This window comes from Prunus dulcis, chromosome 2 (genome assembly GCF_902201215.1).
Source record: "Prunus dulcis chromosome 2, ALMONDv2, whole genome shotgun sequence".
In the NCBI taxonomy this organism is placed as follows: Eukaryota; Viridiplantae; Streptophyta; class Magnoliopsida; order Rosales; family Rosaceae; genus Prunus; species Prunus dulcis.
The window spans coordinates 13,468,546-13,476,621 of NC_047651.1; the positions used below are offsets into that span (position 1 = coordinate 13,468,546).

General features: G+C 37.9%; 1 long non-coding RNA gene across 1 annotated transcript; it reads left to right on the forward strand.

Moving 5' to 3' along the window:
• Positions 1–4,938: 4,938 nt before the first annotated feature.
• LOC117619957 lies at positions 4,939–5,742 on the forward strand. The gene is made up of 3 exons (XR_004584645.1): positions 4,939–5,192; positions 5,286–5,520; positions 5,628–5,742. It is a non-coding gene; the product is annotated as an uncharacterized LOC117619957 (long non-coding RNA).
• Positions 5,743–8,076: the final 2,334 nt, after the last annotated feature.

The following is an 8,076-nucleotide window of genomic DNA, read 5'->3' on the forward strand; positions in this document are numbered from 1 at the left end:
CGGCGAAATGAGTTCATAAACACGGAGTAGACCCGAATCGGAGCTGTAACGAAGAAGTTATGGTCTAAAAACCGCGAAGGACAAAATGGTAATTTGGTCAAAAAGTCAGATTTTTATAGCGCTCTCTCTCTTCTCCCCCGTCAGTTCTCTCTCTCTCTCCTCTCTCTCTCCTTCCGCGCGATTTGGGTCGTGCGACCCTTGGCCTTCCAAGCGACGGCCCGGCCACCACAGGCCGAGCCGATCTCCGCCGTGGGTACCATCGGGTCCACCTCCGTGTCGCCGTCGCAACCTGACCAACCTCCACCTCGGGGACGCCCTGAGCTGGCCGGAAAATCGTATTTTCCGACGGAGGTTCTTCCGAAGCTACCCAAATTTCCAGCTCAAAATTCTCCTTTGTTTCTCCACCAAATCGATCGAGTAAGGTATGGTTTCTCAGCTATTTTTCGTGCTCTAGCTGATGGGGTATATGGGCTTCGATCGATTTTAGCTCTAAGGGGTTCGATTTTCGACTTGAAGTTTGGCCGAAACTTCGGCCGCTCGAAACTACTGTTTCTGGTCACTTTTTGGTGGTTGTTCAAGAACAAAAGTGACTCCAAATGGGGTGTTTCACCTAGGGTAGGATTTTGGAGTCTTGGTTCCGAGATTTTTTGGCCACCCGAAATCGCTTTGGACACCCAAAGCTGCCCATGCGTGCTGGAGCGCGTGGGTGAGGGTAGTGATGTAATTCTGTGCAGTTTTGTGACCCTCGTGTCGTCACGAGCGCATAGGATTTTGCGGATCTCGATTCGGAGTCCGTTTGAACCCCGAACGGATTTTCCATATCGCGAGATCCGTGGGTGCAGTGTCGTTAAATCGTCGGATTGCGCTGAATCTTGGATATGTAGGATTCGACGGATTTCGAATCGGAGTAGGATTTCGACGGATTCGACGGATTGTGTAGGATTCGACGGATTTCGAATCGGAGTCCCGGATACTCCGGAATCGCGAACCCTGGGGCTAGGGTTTGGATTTTAAGCGATAACGCGATTTTGGCCAATCCGACCGTCCGTTTTGGACCAAACTCACAGAACATGGTTCCCTCTCTGTAAGGAACCTTCAGGGAAACCCAGATTGACCATCGGAGGTCGTGGACCCACAGGGTCCCGGGTCGGTCGATCGGGCAGTGTATCGCTTAGCTGAGCGTCGGACCCTTTAAAACTGGTCCAAGTGTCTGAAAAGGCTAGTGTGGGTTCAGGAGTAACTTGGTTTCGAATGCACGTACTTCTAGGAGCCGGGGGCAGGGTGTTTAATTTAATTCTTTTATTCAGCGGTTTAGTGATTTACTATTCATGGATAATCAGGCATCAGAGGTCCAGCCGATCAGCAGGAGGAACCTTCAAAGGGTCAAATTAACTCGGACCATCTGTGAGTGGACTTTCTTTCATGGATTATTTTATATAAATGAGTTATATAGAGGTTTCCATAAATAAGATTTTATAAGTGACTTTATACAAGGATTTTATCTCGATTTTATATAAATAAGTTTTTATAAATAAGTTATTATAAGCGAATTTTATTATTTTGATCTTGAATAAGTATTTTGCAAATCTTTGAGCATGTTTTATACTGTTAAATATTTCAAGTTACATATATGATGGAAGTTATGTTGAGTAGCATACCTCGAGTTTTATATAACAGAATAGCAACAGCATTGAGACTACAGTCAATTTATCGGATTTCAGAAAGTTATCAGATTTTCTAATTAGACCACCATGTACCCATTTTTTTTATGGTGATTACCCAGAGTCGGACCGATGTCTACGGACATCCAGTCTGATTATAGTTCAGTCAGTGCACTTGACTTTACCTCACGAGTTACGGGGATGCTCGGACCGTGAGTGCCAGGATTTGCGGCTCGGCAGACTTGGTGTCCCGAGACCTGCCAGGATTTGCGGCTTGGCTGACTTTGTGTCCCCGAGACCTGCCAGGATTGCGGATCAGGCTGACTACGGTCCCCTGCATCCTGCCAGAGCGACTCGAGTTGACTTGGTGTCATCGAGAAATCTGCCGGCGGGACAGGCTGATCATAGTCCCCTGATTTCGCCAGTTTGCGGCTCGGGTGGACTGCGTGGCGCCCGAGACCTGCCAGGGGAATTGACGGACATGACAGGGGTACAAATAGGTGGTATTTTCAAAGGATTTTGAGTTTTCTTTTATTCAAGGATAACTTTCAGTGATTTTATATCGGTTTCTTAGTATTTGCACATTTATATTTCTATATCTTTATTCGGTTATACCAGTTCTTGATTTCCTCCAGGCAGTGATATCTTTATATATCTGATCGATTATGTAAGTTTATTCATCAGCATACCGATTCATGCTTATAGAATCTTTTATATTGAGATATAGTTAAATTTTCGATATTTATATATATATATATATATATCCCTAGTTATTTCAAAACGGGGGTATTATATTTTGGCTTGTTTTTAAGAATTTCACTTGTAGAAGTGCACAGGATTCACCACCGGGCCACTCTTAGCCTCCGCGCTTCAAAGTCAGGTAGAGTTTGTAGAAAAATCCCAGAAAACCCCGTGAACTTTAGAAAATTGCTCTGATATCGAGTTGTTGTGGAAAAACTGAAACTGGCAAATATTGGTTTATCCTATTCTGGCAGTTGGTGTTGATTAGTTGAATGTTTAACAGGTGAAAAGTTTTTGGGATTAGTCAAAATACAGGGGAGACTCTGCCGAAATTTCGGCAGAAGTCTAAGGGAAGTTAAAAAGAATTTGAGACAAGAAGGGTAAAAAGGTCATTTGTGCCCGACATTGCCAGGTGTCGGACACGCACAGGACTTGGCTCGAATTTCAAAGTGGAAATTGGGTCAGGTCCTGTCACCCTTGGCACACGCTCACACATGTGCCAATTGGATTTCTTTTTTATTTTATTTTTAGAATTAAGAAAAAATAATTTGAGTAGTTATGTTTCATAAAAGTAGGACATATTATCTAATTTTGTTTTTATTTATTTATTTTAATATGAAAAATGTGAATTTACTTTATTATTCTTATTTAATTAATAATTTTAATTCTTAATGTTTCATCATTCTCTGTCTTTTACTTTTCATATATAGAAGAATTTAATTTCTATTATTAATCGGGGAAGGGCAATTCCATCAATAAATTATTAAAAATAAATATTATAGACAAATATAAAAAAGAAAGTAAACCAAAACTTCTCTCTCTCATGCGTCTAGACTTGGTGGGCATGGATCTTTGGGTTGCGGTGGTCAAAGAACTTAGCACGAAGACGATGGCGAAGGAACCTATAATAGAGAGGTCTTTTATAGCTTTTCTTTTGTGCTTCAAGATACTTATGGCATATTTTAGCTTCTTCCACTCCTTGAAAATCTCAAGAAGAAAATTAAAAAAGAAGTTTCAATCCTCTTTATCAGATGTTGGGCTTTTGCTTTATTTTTTATTTTTTATAAAAAAAATTTGCTTGGCAAAAGCGACCAAGTTATTTAGATTTGGAGTTGGTATTGGCGTTTTTTCGGCAGTGGCATAAATGGTGGATTGGAGGAGGCATATCTACGGTGCAAGAGAAAATATTAGAAATCTTTATATTTATTTTAAGAAAAAATGAACAAAGCAAAATGGAAGAGAATGCTCTTATCTTTAAATTTTGTTATAGTACAGTTGCATGAATACTAATTTTAAAACTTGTGATTTTTCAAGAAATAATGGCCTAGTTCCCAGTGAAGTTGCCATTTATGTAAGGGCCCTTTTGTTATAGCAGCTCTATGTGGACTTAGGCTGCTGTAAAGAGAGATTGACGTTGCCCCTCGACTGGATTCAAGAACTATTCCCCAAAATACCGCGAAAGAATTTTGATTCTTAGGGAATACTCTAGTCTTCTTCAATGGCTCCTTGAAGGTTTTGATGTATAACAGATACTAGAATGATTTTGCTTGATTTTTGCTGTATTGGAAGTGCTTTTCTTGAAGTGGAATATGTGTTGCAGGTAGTGAAATAATGCAGGAGAAGATGTTAAAGAAGATGAAGTTTTTGGCAACTGATGAAGGGCATACGACAGCTGATATTGAGGTTGATACTATGATATTATACACAGATCCTAGAGGCTTGACATGAGACTTTTGCTTCAGTAATTTTTTTTATTTTGGCTAATCTCAAACGTATATATATTTTTTCTTTCTCTTTCCTCCCATCTCTCTTTCAAATCAAATATTTTAAAAGGAAAAGTAGAAAACCAACCCCACCAATCTCTCTCTCTCTCTCTCTCTCTCTCTCTCTCTCTCTCTCTCTCTCTCTCTCTCTCTCTCACACACACACAACTTCCAGTTTAGTAAGGCTCACTTTCTCTCTCCTCCTTGCTAGATGTAGCGAGCCCAAAGTTGGTCTCCAAAATAAAGAGTCAAGTAGAGATTCTGCTGTAATTAAGATATATATACATTTTTTATAGCCAAATTGAAAGCACATGATTTAAATTAACCAATATGTTAAAACACAAGGACCGTTTTTACAATTAAGCCTATTTTTAAAATACTCTTGAAAATGGAGAGACTAAAATACCTTTAAAAATGGATGGAAAATTGGATGGTATTAAAGTCAAATGACAAATCAAGAAATTTGAAAAATTAAGTTGACAAATTGAAACTAAGATTATATTCAGGTGACATTTCTACAAAAATTCCTTCTGAAAATGCAAGAAGCGGAAATCTTCCACATTTGAAAATCTTTTTGCCAACATTACCAACCGATTACCCCGGTTAGGCCCCAAACCACAGTTCCCAGCCGCTGGATCAATTTAAAAAATAAAATCCAATTGTAAAATTGTCATATGCACAGAAAAATAGGAAACTATCGAATTCCCCGCTTTTTTTCTTTTTGGTATATTTTAGTCTCGCCCTTTTTTTTTTATGTGGCTGGTAACCCAAAGCCTAGCTAAGCAGCCGTCTTCAAAAGCTTTTGTCGGGGTTTTCGGTCTATCAATCGAGGTCGGACCCAATGCCGAGACCAAATGGTTCATCGTTAGAGTTCATAGCAATGAAATTCAAAATGCATTGAAATCTCAGGTTTTTCCCTTTTCTTTCTCTGGAATATAATTCAGTTTCTGCTGCATCGAACTCCTGGTTGTTCTCTGAATTTTCAAGTCCATGGAAGCACAAACCACCCCGAAACTGAAAAATTAAGGTGACAGTTTTTGGATGCCATGGCTGGACTTATTTGAAATATGCAATCTTTCCCAGTCTGTTGCATTTATAGTTTTGGTCGCATTCTTTTCAGGAAGCTGAGAAGCATCTGCCAGATACGGTTGTGTCCAAGGTACTGGTGGCCAAGATTGACCGGCCAATAGGAATAGTCTTTTTTCAAACTGCAAAGGATAACAACAATGTTCTTAATTCGTGGGCTACGAACTTGGAGAAATTGCTTGATCTTGTTGAGAAGAGTTGCCACCAAATACACAAAGAAACCATGGTTCACAAGGTTGCTCTCAAGGTTTGAGAATCACAAATTTTAGGTATAGATCTTCTGTGAGCGGCATGCTTATTTATGTACTTTTTCGAAAATCAAATGGAAAATCAAATAAATGCCATTTCTAATGGTGACCTTTAACCATGATTGCAGGTAAGCCATACCTAATCTTTTATTTCGCGTATTAAAGAGTTCTTTGATTCAAGCATTTGGATTAAACATGTGTTTCACTGGGTTGACGAGGCATATGTATCAATTTATTTCTTTTGCTATTGTTATATGCTTCTTGAAACTAAATTGAAGATTGTTGTATGCTACCGGCACATCCCTTGCTAGTAGGTAACCAAGGAAAATTTGATTGGCTTAATTTGTTTCTGGCACTGGAAAGAAATTGACTGCTTCACTTGCTAATTATGTTCTTTGGTCTGTAAGATACCTTGTGTGTTCCACATGGTTACTGCCTAATTTTTTCTGTAGCTTGTGCTTTCAATTGCCATATTATTACAACCCTGTCCTAACCCGTTCATGCGTTGTCAAAATCCAATTTCTACATTTTGTGTTGTCAAAACCTAATTATATTTGTTTCTTTTGTGTACAGTTGGGTTAAAAGTAGTAATATTTCTGTATCTTTATTTTCAGTTTCATTTTCTTGTTAAAAGATGGAAGGATTAAATTTATTTGGTATTTTGAGAAAGATGATACATTAGGGAGAACGAATGCAAAATTGAAAAGCCCAAGTGTTATCAACAAATGGTTGATTGCCTTTGTATAATGGATAGATCGTACGTGTATAGTGTTAATGTACTCAAAAATAGCATATTTGTTCCAAGAAATGTAGCATACCAGTAGCGTACTCGAAAATGAACAAGACATGTGTCAGAAATAGCATACGAATTATCCCAATTTAACGTAATAAGAGCATCTCCAAAGGAGATGGTTGGAGATGTCAAATCTTATGTGGCGCTTTTTAACGGATAAAAATAATAACTGAAATTTACTCCAACCGAATTGCTGTAGTCTACGTGGAATGGCGTATGAAACCTCTACTGTCAAAATTGCCGTCAAGTGCTAGAGACATCTTTTGATTAATTTATTATTTCTTTGCCCATCTGGTTGTGGCTTTATCATTTCATTTAATACTTATCTATATATTTTTTCTTCTTGTTATTATTTCATGTATCTGCTGTCATTATATGCTTTCATTATTATTTTTCTTTTTAATTCTTTTCCTTTGTTATCGTCACTTGACACTACTATATTATTGAATTTTTTACCTTTGAAAATTTATGTTGAAATTTTTTTATGTTCTTTTCATCAACCAACGTGGAGATGGATGATTTTTTTTTTTTGGTTTAATTGTATTTATGTTACATTTATAATTAATTTATAAGTATTTTAACTTGATTTATGAATTACTCTTAATAATAAAATATAAAAATACATTCATTTAAGAAAGTAATAAATAAATCAACACTAATATAATAAAATAATATTTTAATTTGACATATCGAGTGGAGTGTAAAACTATGCAGGATGTCAAATTGCCACATCAGCCATTAAATTTAAATTTGATATTTGGTATTTGACATCTCTCTTGGAGATCCTCTAAGAGACTCTTATTATAACATTTCTTGGAGCAAATATGCTACTTTGCTAAAAGAATAGCGAGCCGCATACAAATCAAAGTCACAAGTAAAAATGGTAAAGGAAAATGTAAAATTCAGAGAGAAGTGAGTTGTTGGGGATGGCCAGTCAAATGATAGCAGGCATTCGCATACCATCTACCGCAGATTCCCCAGAGGCATCCTTGCCGATTGTCACCTAATTTGACGAGATTACATGTTTACTACATTGACGAGCTGGGCCCACAATTCTTTTTCCCTTCAAGTGAAAAGAGGAGAGAAACAATTAGTTCTTTTTTCCTTGAAAAAGAAATAAGAAAACAACAACAACAACAACAACAAAAAAACAAAAAAAAAACAGAGAAAACATTTAGTGTGTTATAAAAGGAACTGGGATATGTGCGAATATTGAGTTGCACGTAAAGTAGATGAGACACAGCATTTAACGAGGTTCGGCTATGCCTACGTCCTCGGAGAGCAGCAACAGTAACTTTTCACTATAAAATAATAGGGCTACAACTTTAGTGTTTACAATATGTGTGGCTCACTGAATTTTCTCTCTAGGAGAATTTCTCTCTGCTCTCTTTCTCTTCACTCACTCACCCTCTTTCTTCCTTCTCTTCCTCTTCTCTCTTTTCATCACACATTACAAGCAAATATAATGCCTATTTATAGGCAAAGCAAATGGCTTGGTTTGGTGGGTGTGTGATTTGGTTTGGTAGGTGTGTAGTTTGGTTTGATGGGTGTGTGGTTTGATTTTGTGTTGAACTTGAATGTTAGAGCATGTGGGCTTCACCTATTCTTCTTTACAACGCTCCCCCTTGGAGACCACATGTCCCTAGATTGGTTGTCTCATTAAAACCTTGCTTGGAGAAAACCTAGTGAGGTAGAAAACTGATGGAAGGAAGAAAGAAGAGTACAACAATCTGTATAGCATACTTCTGGATGCTCCCCCTGATTAATATCTCCCCTTGATGTCT